This window comes from Eptesicus fuscus, chromosome 14 (genome assembly GCF_027574615.1).
Source record: "Eptesicus fuscus isolate TK198812 chromosome 14, DD_ASM_mEF_20220401, whole genome shotgun sequence".
Taxonomy (NCBI): domain Eukaryota; kingdom Metazoa; phylum Chordata; class Mammalia; order Chiroptera; family Vespertilionidae; genus Eptesicus; species Eptesicus fuscus.
In genome coordinates this window covers 2,378,545-2,393,252 of record NC_072486.1, presented here as the reverse complement: position 1 = coordinate 2,393,252, position 14,708 = coordinate 2,378,545, and the positions used below count along the sequence as shown (strand labels likewise).

Sequence of the window (14,708 nt, the reverse complement as noted above, 5' to 3'; positions counted from 1 at the left end):
GGGTAATATGCAAATTAACCATCACTCTGTCACAAAGATGGCAGCACCCATAGCCACAAGATGGCGGCACTCAGCCCTCTCACCCCTGCTGGAGTCCCCCAGTCCCAGGGTCAGGTGGCCGCTGAGAGCAGACAGTGTGCCTGGCGGAATGCTTGCTTCAACACCGTGGCAATGAGGCAAGCGTTCCATGCCCCGCCATGGATGGGCCTCTGGCCAGGCCAGGGTGCAGATGGGCCTCTGGGCAGCGGAGAGCCTCTGGGCAGCAGGCGTGGAGCGGCCAGGCCCTGCAGAGAGCTACTGGCACACAGATTCGTGCACAGGGCTACTAGTTAGTAATAATATCTGGTGAGTAAGTACCATTAATATTTCTCTTTTCACCTTTACCATGAGTCAGGTGTGGCCTAGTAACAGTACAAAGATCCATAGCCTCCCAAGCAGCCAATGGGAGAGTGTGGCGGACAGTGTTAAATGTGGTCATGCATCTTCATCAGGGAGATGGAACCACAGACGGGGCCGGGATGTCAGAGAGGTTCACAGAGCCTCAGAGTATGAGGAGGACCAAGCAGAGGTGTCTTAGAGAGCCCTTTCTGTACAGAGTAGAAGACAGAAAGAAACAGAGAAAGAGAAAAGAGATACAAACTGGGTGGACGTTGGCTGTGCCCTGCCAGAGTATCCCCAATCTTCTAAGCTGCTGGAAATTACCAGGACACCAGAATGTTGGTTTCAGTTTAGGAAAATGGAAAAAATTCAAAGTGAGAGACACATAAGATATTTTGCAATGTATAAGCTGCCCCATGTACAAGGTGCCCCTCCCCTCACTTTTCCAACCCAAAATTAATAAATCAATATTGTAAACATTTTGCTGAATTTCTTCTTAAGGCCTTCTTTTTTGGCACCTTAAGGAGTTGTTCTTCCTGTTTTCTCCACTGTCTGATCACACACTCAGTGGGAGGAGGTCCAAATTGTCTCTCTGCAGCTCTATTTCCATGCTCTTTTGCATAGCTGATTGCATTCAGTTTGAATTTTGCAGAATAAGAGAATCTCTTATTGATATTTATCTTTTTATTTTTTGACATCTTTATGGGCTCAGAACACTCTGGTTCCTTTTGCATCTGCGCACTCTCCACCTCCACCTCCAATCACAGCATCAGCTGACGTCAGTAACAATAAGGCTCGTGATTGGAGGAAGCCTGTTTGACAAGGTCTGGGCAGCTACGCACCTGCAGGCTCCCTCCTTGGCTGACTTCCATGTATGAGATGCCCCTTGATTTTCAGTCTAACGATTTTAGATATAAATAGCGTCATATACACGGGAAAATACAGTATCCTTTTACAGTTGAGAAAATAATGTTGCTGCCTCCCACGTCAGCTAGGTGCTGAAAAACAACTTATTTCCCAGCAAATAGAGTGGCCTGCTTTACCCTGGGCGTGTGGTGTGTGCTCTGGACAGGACCCCAGAGATGATCCACTCCAGGGGTTTACTGTGAAGGATTCACAAGTTCCCTTTCAGGAAGCTGTTCTTCCAGGACGAGGAGAATCATCCCAAATGGAACAGCGAACACCTGCTGTTCCCCTCGGAACATGTGGATTTGATGTTGCGTTTTCCAGTTCCGGTGAAGGGAAGTCTGCTGACCATGCCTCGGCTGCAGCTGCATCTGTCTATCTGAGTTTTAGAACAGGTTTTGTCCAGGTATGGGAATGTGCTACTTTGGGTGTCTTTCAAACCAAACATTTGTCAGGGGAATCTTCTGAAATGGAAAAAAAAAAATCTTCTAGTAAACATAAGCATTCCTGAAAACGAAGAACAAAATGTTTGTCACTGGAACAAGGGCCAAATTAACATCAAAAAAGCGAAGGATCTCCAAGGATTCCTAACTCAGGTTAGTTCACAGTCTACATGTGAACAAACTACAGCAAAGCAGAGAGACAGACAGGAATGAGTGGAGGAGAGGAAGCCAGCAGGAAGAGACAAGTGGGGTCTGTATCAGTGCCTAAAGGAAGAAAAAGCGAAACAAAATTTCCACAAAAGAAATCAGATGGACCTGTCAGTTGAACGTATGCTTACAACTTCAATTTGGCAGTGGATAATTCATCTCACACTTTTCAGGCAAAACAAAATGAGCAAGGGTTCTAAAAGGAAAGAAAGCAGCAACGAGTGAGCAGCTGTGAACGGGGTGGCGATTCCTCTGACCTCTATCCGCTTTCTGCAAACACTCGCAGTACATTCACCAGCGAATGACAGGAGCCCAGCCACCAGGCCTCCATCTAGAGCAGTGGTTCTCAACCTTCCTGATGCCGCGACCCTTTATACAGCTCCTCATGTTGTGGTGACCCCCAACCATAAAATTATTTTCGTTGCTACTTCATAACTGTCATTTTGCTACTGTTAATGAATCGTAATGTAAATATCTGTGTTTTCCCACAGGTTGAGAACTGCTAGCAGGGTCGCCTAAGACCATCAGAAAATACAGATATTTACATTACAATTCATTAACAGTAGCAAAATTACAGTTATGAAGTAGCAACGAAAATAATTTTATGGTTGGGGGTCACCACCACATGAGGAACTGTGTTAAAGGGTCGCGGCATTGGGAAGGTTGAGAACCACTGCTCTAAAGGGACATTAAAATGTACCCCTGCAAAGGCGATGGATCAGAGGAGCTTGGCAGAGATGGAGGAAGCCCCAAGCAGTGGCGTCCATCAAAACCTCTACAGGACCCCACGGGTGACCTCTCACCCTTTCCAAAGGCCTTTTCAAAAGACCCAACTGGACTTCTCTGTGCTGTTGGGGTTGAAAAAGCAAACATGCATACATTTTAAAAAGATGCACACAGATTTCAAAAAAATTAATTGGGGGGGGGGGGCGGAATTTCAATGCTAATTAGCAAATCAATATGCTTGGTAATACTTGTCAATAATGACCATTAAGCAGCATCCCAGTGAAACGTTCCTACTGACACAGCTGCACTGTTCGGTCTCGAAAGCCCCAGAAGTGAGCGAGGCACATTCTATTCACGCATTTGGTCGGCGATCCCAGGAGCTGCACGGCAATGATTAATTTTTAGCGAACATTTCACATACTTCACTTCCTTCCGTTTTTAAAAATACTGTGTTTAGACTGTCTGGGAGTATATCTTACTCTACTGAGAGGCAGTTTCACTTCCAGGACATGGGTGCATCTCAGAGCTGAACGGCATTGTAAGAAATGCCACGTGTAGGCGCCTGAGGTCCTGCTTTCTGTTCCTCTGGAGGGACATTTGAGTGTCTTGTTTATACCGACTTTCTTCTTCTCTTTTAAGCTGCTTTTACCACCATTTTCCAACTCACTATTTCATTCATCAAGTTATTTGCTCATGTGTCTATTCTTGCAATAAATAATTATCGCAACATATAATTATTGCCAACTCAATATATGTCAAGCCCAGTGTTTTATTAATAAGTAAAATAATATTATTAACATCAAACACATTGACATAAGGATGCAAATTTCATTAAAATTTATGTTAAAATAAGGAAGTTATCATATTCAATTTAGTTGGGGAGTTTAACTTAGAGGGATAATAAATTATGAATTCAGATTTGAATAGCACTGTTCATTTCCCAAGCACTCCGTGATAATTAGCTCCTGGCCTAACAGAAAGAAAAGAGGCCTGTGAATAAAGAATTCCATCTCTCAGATGTTCAGTAGATTTAGTCACAAAAAAGAGTGATTAACTGTCCTCATACAGGAAAAAGGACCTTCAGGTTAGTCTTAATGGATCAGCAATTATTTAGTAAGAGAGAAAAGTGAAGGGAAAAAAAGCTAATTCCAAAATAAAAAGAATAGTTAAAAATACAAAGTTACAGACAGAACAGATGTGTTTGAATACCTGCAAGCGCTGTGATGTGCTGAGGACGGTATTGGTGCAGAGATGTGGGGATAGTTCAGAACAGGGAGGCGGCAGATGGGCGGATCAGGTCAGTCTGTCATAACAAAACATCTCAGGCCGGAGGGTCTAAACTAAGTTACTTTCTCACAGTTCTGGCGGCTGGAAGTCCAACCGCAAGGTTTTTTCTAAAGTGTCTTCTTTGAGCACATGCATGAGAGAAAATGACTCTTGGATGCCTCTTTCTATAAGGACAGATTCCCATAAGGTTAAGGCTCCTCCATTATGGCATTGCTTAACCTTAATTGCCTCCTTATAGGTCTTATCTCCAAATACAGTCACATGGGGGGGTTAAGGTTTCAGCATCTAAATTTTAGAGAACACTATTCTATCCATCCGTTTCACCCATGCACCCCCAAAGCTCATGTCCTTCCAGTATACAAGATACATACCATCCCAAGAATCCCGAAAGCCTTACCTTGCTGCTTTTCAACTCTAAAGTCCAGTCTCATCTATGTGACACCTGAGTCAGATAGAGCTGAGGCTTCATGTCCCAAGTGAGCCAATGGGCTTGGGTTGAGTTTTGGGTTGAGTTTTGACAAAGGAAATGGAGAAAAGAAGCAGATAAGTGTTTTAGGTCTGAAGGAAGTAGAGTCAACAAGATTTAGGGACTGGCTGGATGTGAAGAATGAGAGGAAATGGAAGTCCATTAGATCACTCAGGTCTCCAGCTTAGATGAATGAGCGCATGGCGTTACCATTAATCAAATACGGTGGGAAGAGAATAATTGTGGGAAGATAATGGACTTGGTGAGAAAGCACACACAACTAACTGTTGCCTTGGCTTTTCCCTATAAATCTCCAAGCCTAATGCATAGCTAACAGAGTGCATCAATTTACTTCTTGCCTTTTGTCAGCCCTTTCTGACCCCAGTATTTCTAACCACAGGAAGCTTCCTTTATACGGTTCATGAGTCACTGAGACACTTGATGGCACAATACTGTACAATCTTGTCTAGAAGGTAAAGATTTGGAATTGCTCTATTGTCCTAGGTCAGACACATGCAAGGCGAGCTCCTTCCTGTAACTCCTGCCATAAGCTAAGCTCCTGCCACGGCCTTGACAATGGGCTTCAGCTCTGGCTCCCCAGAGGTGCTTCCGTCCAGCTGGTCCTGAAGGACTTCCGTGGCTGAAGAGCAGGAGTCGCAGGAGGACCTGTCCCTCTCCCTTTGACTATAGGCAGGGATTCTGTTTCCAGCCAGGTGGCCATCCCCATTGACCTCTCAAGCATGCAGACACACACACGCACACACTCACATACTCACACACAGACACAGACACGTACACACACACACATGCATGTACACACACACACACGTGTTGTTGCTGTTTTTGTTTGTTTGTTTGTTTGTTTGTTTTACCGAGGTGTTGCTGACCTCAGAACCACCACTACATAGGCTTCTTCTATAAATCCTCTCCCAAGACAGAGCCCCTTGGCTGAGGACAACAGCACATATCAACACCAATGTTCTTTTCCCATGTTAACGTTATCACTCAAACTGCTTTGGAGCCCTCCTGGGGGATGTGTTATGGTCGGATCAATGCCTAGAGGTAAAGGTCCTCTAAGTTTCTAAGTCCGAATTGGCCAAGGCCAAGGTTACATTGACAAAGTTTATGGTGATTTACTTAAATATTTAATTTAAAGTCACTTTTGTTTGGAAGTTGTGAGGGTCCTAAATTTGGACCTAATTGACACAGTCCTATTTTGCTGTTTACTTAGCCATAAAAAAAACAACAACCTTAAAACTACTAAAATATGTCAAGTTAGCAGACTATATGTGAAAATAAATCTCCATATAGATAATTTCAAATATAGTAATAAAAATAGTTAAGTATTTGTTTTTAATGTTCTTTTACATATATGTAACAAATATATTCTTTAATTTATTCTATTGGAGCTTGAATAATCTGATAGTCTATTACAAAATAAATATACTAAGTTAAATTTTAAAAAATAAATGGAAGTGAATGTAATATTTTGGTTGGTACACAGAGCAATTGTTGCATTTGCATTGTGTCCTCTGACAAAATTGGTGATGGCAATTAAAGGGAAAGCATTACTGGGAGTGGCATTATCTCATTTCAAGTTATTGCTTTAGCAATTAAAATTCTAATAGTTATTTTGCTCTTTTGGACTCAGGGAGGTATAAAATAGGAATATTGATGAGTATTAGTGATTTAACCTCTAGAAAAAAATTCCTTTAGGGTTGAAAATAATACCTGCATTATCAGTGGTAGGTACTTTCAATGCTGGTTTTAGAAGAAAGTGCTTTCATGGCATATAATTTTATTACACATTTTTGTGATTTGGTTGAATATTTTGCCTAACAATTTTATGTGTACATTATAGTGTCTAATAAGAATGAATGTGTTTAATTATTGCCATAAAACGTTAGTTCAATACAAAGTCCAGTAATACCAATTCTATTAATAAAAAGGGAGGAAAAGGTAGAAATACAAAGGCTAAACTAATCATAAAATACTGATAAATGCCTTGTGAACTGTAGAAATTAGAATTTTATGTTTATTCACTTTGCTTTCAAAGAAACTTAGTGTTGTGGTAAATATCTTTAAGGACATATTAGTTTTGAAATACTTCGTTCATAAAAAAACTTACCAGAGTCATTCCTGGCCACACATCTTTTCAGAGAAAGCACAAACAGGAGAAAATCTGCTGAGAAGGTAACTGTTACAAGGAAGTATTTTTAAGTTTAACATCGATCTTTGGTTTGATTGATGACAGTTACTGCACTCAGTAACACCACGTGGAGGTTCCGGAGGCAGCAGACATTCTGTCCTATGAGCCTGGCATGCATCCCCTCTGGTAACAGCACCAGAGCGCCCTCTGAGAAACCGCCTCCTCGTTCTCCAGGGGCCTGGGTTGACTCCTAGTCTAGGGCCAGCTCTCTCCTGCTGCATTAAATCTTAGCAAAAGTGAAATATGGGACCAAAAATATTTGGGCAATTCGATCTTAACAAGACTGCGTATTAGGGCTCTCCTGGCTTCTGCTCTCTGTAGACATGGGTTGGATTTTATCAACTACCCATTTCCTTTCAATAAAGTGTTCTCTGAAGCTAACCAGACTTGAATTTTGCTGCATTTAATCAAGTAATCATAAATAATACCCAGGTGCACACAGTCATTCCTCTGAAATGCTGCTTGAGAGCAGATCCAGGTACCGAGAAATAATTGAAATCGAGTAAAATTAGGCCCCTCCCCTCTAAAAGGGAGGTAGGCACACAGTGACGGAAGTACCTTCAGGGACTGGAATTCATGGAGATTAGAACCAGAAGTCTGGTCTCTACTCAGATCCTTGCTACCCCTGTGACCTTGAGCGTCCTTTAACCACATTCCTCATTTTCACCTTCAGTAGGGATTTTTACTGACCCCACTTCAGCAGGTCATTTACTATGAAATTTTGCATTCCCTGTGCCTTATGGTTCCAACATACAATTTTTGCTCAATAAAGGTTTATAAAATAATTACAAGTATATTATACATGCCACATTGGTAAGAGATTTGGCGACATTTGCCATGCCCTCAACTGCCCAGTCTCTGAACCTCCCACCTTCTAAATATTATTGAGCAAGACAACCGGTCAGCTTACTATAGACTACAGAATCCAAAAGTGCCGGAGATAAGCTTTGAGCAACAACTTCTAACACTCGGATAAAAGTGTGTGACAAGCCCCTCCCAATCATATGTACCCATCTTCAACTCTGAATCAGGATTGTGGGGTGCACAGAGACAGTGAGCAGGAGAAAGAAATGTTCCCTTCAGGCAACAGTATTGCAGGAAAAGTAGTTTCAGGAGGACACTGGTGGTGATGCTAGTCATGATGTGGACGTTCCACTGGTAACAAACTTCCTGAGCTGTGTTTGTTTGAGAATGTTTTCATTTCTCCTTCATTTCTGAAGGACAGTTTTGTTGGATATAGAATTCTAGGTTGACTTTTTAAAATTTCATAACTTGAAATATATCCTTCCACTGCCTTCTGGCCTCCAAAATCTCTGCTGAGAAATCTTCCTTTTAATCACTTTGAAGATCACATGAATGTGTTGAATCATTTCTATCCTGCTGCTGTGTTCAAGATTCTCTGTCTTTGACTTTCAACAGTTTGGATTTAATGTGTCTTGGGGTAGCTCCTTTTTAGGTGTATCCTATTCTAACTCACTAAGCTTCGTGTGTTTGTATGACTACCTTTTGGTGGTTAATTTTATGTGTCAACTTCACTGGACCAGAGCAGAGTGTGCCCAGATAGTTGATGAAGTATTATTCTTGGTGTTTCTGTGAGGTGATTTTGGATAAGATTAGTACTGAAATCATACACAGAGCAAAGAAGATTATCCTCTCTAACGTGGGTTTGAAGGCTTGAATATAACAGAAGGATTACTCTCTCCGTGTAAGCACGTTCCACCCGAGAGATTGCCTTCTAACGTCAGCGTTTTCTTGCCTTTTAATTTTTACTGACCCCACTCAGGTTCACAGGAACCTACACAATAACTTGCAAATAAGGTTTGCTTTGCTTGCTCTGGAATTGGAGACTAAGATCCCATAGTCCCACACTGAGAACACAGGCTGCTGACTTCAAGAGAGCTGGCAAGACGGGGAGGGGATGGGGCAAAGGCACGTAAAAATTCCACAGTCTTTCTAACATCTCTTAGCTGCCTTTTTCATGATTCATCATTCATTTTATTGCTGTAGACCTTTGATTATTTTCCAGAGCTCTGACAAAGTTGCTTCTGACAATTGCTGCTTGGTTTTGTTGTTGTTTGTTTGTTTGTTTGTTTGTTTATGTTTCTGTGGGGAGATGGGAGCTTCGAGCTGCCTGCTCTTCCAGTGTCCAGGTGTTATTTCCTAGTCACCCTTTATAGTGATATTTGGTGCTTGCTTATGAAAGTTCTTTAAGTTTGGGATCTTTCTCACAGTTGTATGTTTTCTAAGAAGACTTGATTTGAGTGCTTGTATTTTGCTCTATTCTGTCGGATTTATAAAAAATCACACATCCCTCAAAAACAGGTGACAAAGCGGATTATTTAATTAACATAAAAAAATAACTCATCACCTCTGAGTCGGGTGAGCTCAGGGGATAAAAAACAAATAGTCTCCTTCATATTTTCTCTCTTACTTAATCCTTAAACCTACATTCAAGGAGGAGCTCACTAAAACTGGGTCAAGCAATGTCACTGGTTGCTGTAATGACTGTAGGACACTCAACCGAAGGGCATCTAAGTCTCATTTGCATCACTGTTGTCTCCTGAATCACTTAGTGTCAAATTTTTTTGCTCTGACGTATGTATTTTATTTCAAATATTTACAGTTGCATACTGTTAATAAAAACCTAACTTTAGAAATTATATAAAAACTTGGCTTTAACATTCAAAGTCATCAATGTTCAATGATGAACCTGAGTCCCTGCCCAATGATGGCAAAGCCAAGCCCTTAAATCTTGAGGGTCTTAGTTCTCTTCTTTGTTTTATAATAATTTCCTGCACTTTCTGAAATGACTTTTTATCTTCCTCTCACTATTATATTTTTATAATGTAGAAAAAGAGAGAGCTCAGCCAAATAACTCACAAAAGCAACTAATTTTGACTGGAACCAAATGGAGCTGGTCTGTATATAGAAAAAAAAAAAGAAACAAAAACAAAGCTGGATCAGAACAGAGCTAGAAAATACGAGTAATGAACAGATGAATGATATTATGCCAAAGGGAAATCACAAAGTGATAATTGCAAGGACCTACAGAAAAATTCAATGTGACAGGTGATAATCGTGTGTCCTTGGAGATGAAAAGCAAGACAATTAGAATGGACAGACTTGTACTGAGACAGCTGAAGAAAGAGCGTATTGAAGGAGCTATTCAGAAGTTAGACTATTCCTCCAAAAAGTGTTTATGTATTTTATTCAACATTGGGTATTGCTGAGACAGAAGTGGAAATTGGAGGTTCTCTCCAGCACTCAGCGCAGATCACCTGTGAAGAATGTGAAACAGAGAGGTGACCTTGCTTCACCAAGGTGAAGCTTCTTAGTAAAACAATTACCCACAGAGCTGGCCTTGCAGTAGCTTCAGAAGCATTTTGGAGCATATTTTAGTTTCAATGGGGACTTAGGTAATACTCAAAGGCTTTAGATCTATGCTGTAATAGCACACACTTTGTTGAATGGCAGAATTATTCAAGGTTACACAAATGCAGGTAAGAATAACATCTATGGGACTGGTTTCTGGTCTTAAATTTCTTATATTCTGTTTATTCTCCAATGATATCTTAATGTTCCCTCTACTCATTTTATGCAGAAGAGGCCTTAATTAGCAGTCCCTGCGCCTCAGAAGGACCATTATTTTCCTAATGCTACTCGCCCAGGACCGCGTAAATATAATCCTGCCCTACAGAAAGGAAATATCACACAGGCAGAGACTTAGATAACCTGAGCTACAAACAACACATGCTTCTCCCAGCAGCAATGCCGAGCAAAACCCCGCGAAAAGTGTCCCAGAAAAAGAGAAAAAAGAGCCCCAAGGAGCAGGCTAATGGATGGAGAAGATTCCACATTTTTAAATGAAGTTTGCTTAAAGAGGAAATTATCGTAAATGTAGAAAGCGATACTTGTAAAAATAATGATACTATTTGAAGTAACATTTCTTTCAAGTAAAGATAAAACCACATCAGGAACAACTCCTAGAGGGTATGAGTAGAATCACTAAAAGGATTTACACTAAAGGTCAATATTCAATTAATGTAATTGCGGAGATACTGACAAGGGCCCTGATTTATGGGCATTTGTGGGACTAAAATGCCCCGTTTTTAGAAACCCAAGCAGTTTTCATAGCTGACGTCATATGTTAAGCTCGTCTATCCCAACTGACTAGGTCTGAGAGTGCCTGCGTGATTGGGAAGGCCCGGCCGCCACGTGCAATGTGTAATGGATTGTGCCCGCTGCCATAGGGCATTTTGAGCTCCAGGTGTTTTATACTTGGTCTAGTGTGCATTTTAGATGCTACCGAAGAGTGGCTGGGGCTTCAGCAATAACTGACGATTTGAGCTGTTAAAAGGTAAACCAATCGATAGGTCAATAGTGGGATATGATTGTTGAAACTGCACCAACAGCTCTCTTGAGTCTACTCAACATTTAGTGAATCTTTAAAAGTATAAAAATAAGAGTTCTTATGTCTTCCCAAATACTTCTTATTGGCTACAACTTCTAACTTCTTAGAGTGTGCCATGGTTCTCCTAATCTCTCAAAGTTTAAGAATAGGTTTGCCTCATTGAGGCAAAAAAACAGACTGGTGGCTGTTGGGGGTGGTGGGAGTTGGGTGGCTGGTTGAAAAGGAGGTGAAGGGATTAAGAAATTATATATATATATATATATGCACATAGACAACATTATGGTGATAGCCAGAGGGAAAAGGGGATGGGGCAGGTGGAAGAGGGCAAAGGGGGATAAATGGTGGTGGAGAGAGACTTTCCTTTGGGCAATGGGTACGCAGTACAGTGTGTAGATGAAGTTTTGTTGCATTGTACACTTGAAACCTGTATGGTTTTATTAACCAATGTCACCCCAATCAACTCAATAAAGAAAGAATGTTTGATGTGATAGGCTTATCCAGAGCACATTTGAGCCTTGACCCTAGAGATAGTGGTTGTGGATGTAAAATAATTAGACCACATGGGACCAATTTTATTTTTATTGATTTTTTGAAATAAACACATGCCTACATATACACAAATATATATATATATACACATATACTATATATATTTTAGTATCTCTTTTTATGAGTACAGGTATCAGAAATTGATGATCAGGATCCTGTTGTGAGGATGAGGAAAGGAGCTAAGAAGCATGGAGAGAGAAAACGGTAAGTATATTTGTGTCGTGTGATGATGCAGAGTTAAGGTAAGAGTCTCAGGAAGTGTAAGCCGAAGTTCTATAGCAGGGCTTTTAAAACACATTTAGTTGTGAAACAGTTTACTCAAGCAATCTAGCAGCAGCGTATTTAAAGCAGATAAAATTGAGCTGCTTCAATGACCAGGGCTCTGCATATCCCAGGGCCCCACTCACTAGCTGACAGTTTGCAGTCATTGCGTTTAAAATAATCACAAACGTTGAACCTCTGCGGCTCCCATTTTTAAAAACAAGAGTGGAATCAAGCACTCACCACCAGATCTCTGAATCTGATTTGTCAGTTTCTTCTGTTGTACTGAGTACAGAATCTGGCAAATTTAGTCAAATGTGGTTTTTAGCTGTGGCCAAATAAGGAAGTCTATAATCCTTATAAAACTGCCTGTCCACTCACCAATATCATGGGCACCTAATGTAGCAAATCCTCCTGCTCTAGCCCCCATTTCTAAGGATTTTCAAATATAATTAGGATGCATCTTCCCCCCATTTTTTTTTTACCCTCAAGGAGGTGGCAATAACAGGAGTGAGAAATATATAAATTACTGACAAAACAAGCAAAACCAGGTGCATACTAGGTGTGGGTATAAGAGAGTTGCTTTGGGCCACAGCAGGAGAAACAATTGCCACGATGAAGTCAATAGCATTGCCTTGGGGGCCAGTGGAACCAAGCGGGAAACTGTACATCTTAAACCTCCACAAACTCCGGTGGCCTCGCCTGTGAAATGAGATAATGATTTCCTGCTGATGTGGCGACTGCAGAGATGAAATGCAATGATGTTCCTCTGTGCTTAGTCCACAGTGGCTGTTGATTAAGATAGTTTAGACCATGGAAGAGATGATAACAAGGTTCGGGATTGCTGTCTGTGAGATGTAATGGAAAATGCATATGGAACTACAAAGAAGACATACTTGTACATATTTCGGGTGAACATAGGCATGTTTTCTATTCCGATTCATGCTCCCACAGCCACATTCATTCTCCATTCATGCCTAAGATGTTGAGTGAGGTGGTGGGAGGGTGATTAGTAAAATCAAGCATGTCTAGATACATGGAAATTCTAATTCCAATTTGTTTCGCTCCCTGCTCTACGGTTTTCTTATTGGTGGCCTATTTCTTTTTCTTGGCCATGCATATTTAATTAATACCCTTTTACAGCCAAATTCATTTTCTTTCTCCCTAGCCTGCAATTTTTCTTGGTCTACTGGCATTGCTCTTGCATACGCAGATTTGAACAAATAGTATTAGTTTAATTTAGCTTATAATTATTGAATGATATTTATATAGTAGGCACTGTGGATGAATCCAGGGATACAAATATAAAATAAAATATAATTTTTGTCATCGACATATTAATGAGTGCACTTTTGATTTTTGTAAGATAGTCCTTCACTTTTTCTGCCACATCAATTCTACAATAACTCACTCTTCCTTTCACTACTGATTTCTACAAATACACATTCAGCTCCAGCTCAGTATGCATTGGGTGGCGAGTCCTCACTTGGGCTTTGTTGCTGGGAACACCGGGACATAGACTGTTGGGTTGGATGGAGACTCAGGTGCTGGAGGTGGCTGCTACCTGGGAAATTGTCTTGCTTGTGAAGCTGGTCTGCAGAAATCATTGAAAAACCCAACGATGGGGCAACCTGGTCCCAGCCCACAGGTGAGTGACACTCAAATGTCTTTACCTGAGGAGAAATCCCACTGGAAGCCAGTCCCATTATTAACCCCTCTATTCCAGCTCGCACACATCCCTTACTTCCTTTACGTTTAGGTCTCCTGTACATTGAGGGGCTTTAATCACTTCTCTATAGAATACAAATTCAGAAGAACTCATCAATAACCCATGGGGCTACCATCCATGTCATCTATTTAGTGTCTCTGGAGGCCCTCCGATTACAGCCTGATAGCTCTGCAGGCCTTGGCAATGCTGGGGACAGAAAGAGGCAAAAGGACAAGGTCAAGAGTGTTTTAACAGCACAAAGAAATTCACCAACCCAACAGCATCGTGGAGATGAGGCCTGCAAGCAGGCTGGGACATGATGGATTCCAGGAGCTTGGGAGGGAGCACGTGATGATGGAAGCACAGCTGGAAAAGAGAGCCAAAGGCGAGGCAACTTCAGCCTCAGGACGACAAGTCCTTGCCCACCTTCACCCCCTGTCCTGATGTTTCTTAGTCTACTTACATTTAATAAAAGCGATCTGTTTCATATCTAATGCTTTTTCAGAAATGTGGGCATCTTAGACACTACCTCTAAATGTTGTGAAGACTGAGGTTAACAAATTAAAGGAGCTTAAGTCAAAGTATCCAATTTACTGCTTCTTGAAAATTAAGGAACTGAGTTTAGATACATCTAATTCAGGATTAAGTTTAAAGAGAACTTCTTTGAATTATAACAATAAAAACAGAATGCATGCCTCGCCCAAAGCTTTGAGTGATCAAATCTGTGGAAAATGTATGCTTGCATGTCTTCCATCAACGACACTGCAGATGTAAGTGTTTCCTGAAACCCGATTCCCCCTTAAAACCCAGGCACATTCATGCTTCTCCTCAGCTCCCTCAAACCCCTTCAGTCAGACAAGAGTATTTCCTCCTCCCTATAATCCTAGGAGTGTTTGTTTAACTGATTCTCCTGTGGAAGGGTGATTAGAAGGGTAGACTTGGGCATCAGACAGTATTATTCAAATTCTAGCTCTACCACTGCCTAGCTCGGTGGCCAGGGGGAGAGGACTTAATTGCCTCAAGAGCCACATCTTCATCACCTGAAAATGGGACTAGTGATGTATCATGTATCACCCAGGCTGACATTCAGGCATATCCGCTGCTAACACATCGACTCGCTCTGCCTGTGGGGCCCTGCCCCTCTGCTTGCCCGGGAC

The 14,708-nt window shown here is 41.4% G+C and overlaps 1 long non-coding RNA gene across 1 annotated transcript; it reads left to right on the top strand.

Moving 5' to 3' along the window:
• Positions 1–276: 276 nt before the first annotated feature.
• Positions 277–14,020, top strand: LOC129151436 (uncharacterized). Its single transcript, XR_008558120.1, has 3 exons — positions 277–345; positions 11,713–11,786; positions 13,603–14,020. It is a non-coding gene; the product is annotated as an uncharacterized LOC129151436 (long non-coding RNA).
• Positions 14,021–14,708: the final 688 nt, after the last annotated feature.